The 1,096-nt window shown below is 42.6% G+C and overlaps 1 non-coding gene across 1 annotated transcript; it reads left to right on the top strand.

The window, feature by feature from the left end:
• On the top strand, positions 1–107 carry LOC112129511 (U6 spliceosomal RNA). Its single transcript, XR_002911903.1, has one exon. It is a non-coding gene; the product is annotated as a U6 spliceosomal RNA (small nuclear RNA).
• Positions 108–1,096: the final 989 nt, after the last annotated feature.

Consider the following 1,096-nt stretch of genomic DNA (forward strand, 5'->3'; position numbering starts at 1 on the left):
GTGCTTGCTTCGGCAGCACATATACTAAAATTGGAATGATACAGAGAAGATTAGCATGGCCCATGTGCAAGAATAATACACAAATTCGTGAAGCATTCCATATTTTTTTGGCTGGGTATGGTGACGCATGCCTATAATCCCAGCACTTTGGAAGGCCAAGGTGGGTGGATTGTTTGAGGTCAGGAGTTCAAGACCAGCCTAACCAACATGGTGAAACCCTGTCTCTACTAAAAATACAAAAATCAGTCGAGTGTGATGGCACACACCTGTAATCCCAGCTACTCGGCAGGCTGAGGCAGGAGAATCGCTTGAAGCCGGGAGGCAGAGGTTGCAGTGAGCCGAGATTGCCCCACTGCACTCCAGCCCAGGTGACAGAGTGAGACTCTCGCTAAAAAAAAAAAAAAAAAAAATAGTAAGAACATACAGTATTTGGTTTTCCATTCCTGTTACTTCACATAGAGTAATGGCCTCCAGCTCCATCCAAGTTGCTGCAAAAGACATTGTTTTGTTCCTTTTTATGACTGAGTATTCCATGGTGTATATACACCACATTTTCTTTATTTACTCCTTGGTCAGTGGGCATGTAGGTTGGTTTCATATCTTTGCAGCTGCAAATTGTGCTGCTATAAACATGTATGCGTATGTCTTTTTCAAATGACTTCTTTTCCTTTGTGTAGATACCCAGTAGTAGGATTGCTGGATCAAATGGTAGATCTACTTTTAGTTCTTTGAGGCATACTGTTTTACAAAGTAGTTGTACTAATTTACATTGCCATCAGCAGTGTAAATATGTTCCCTTTTCACCACATCCATGCCAATATCTATTGTTTTTTGACTCTAATTATGGCCATTCTTGCAGGAGTAAGGTGGAATCTCATTGTGGTTTTAATTTGCATTTGTATGGTTCCATTTTGAATACAAGTTACACTTTCCCATACCAGAAGCAGGACTTAGTTCCAATTTGCAGTTCTCCACCTCCTCCTAGTTCCTCAGTGTCATCCATCCAGATGTCTGCCCTATCCTGGTGACCACCTCCCCATGGGATAGCTAGATACAACCTGCCTGACTCACTCCAGTGAACCCCACAGCCTGCCTG

Source organism: Pongo abelii, chromosome 18 (assembly GCF_028885655.2).
Source record: "Pongo abelii isolate AG06213 chromosome 18, NHGRI_mPonAbe1-v2.0_pri, whole genome shotgun sequence".
NCBI lineage: Eukaryota > Metazoa > Chordata > Mammalia > Primates > Hominidae > Pongo > Pongo abelii.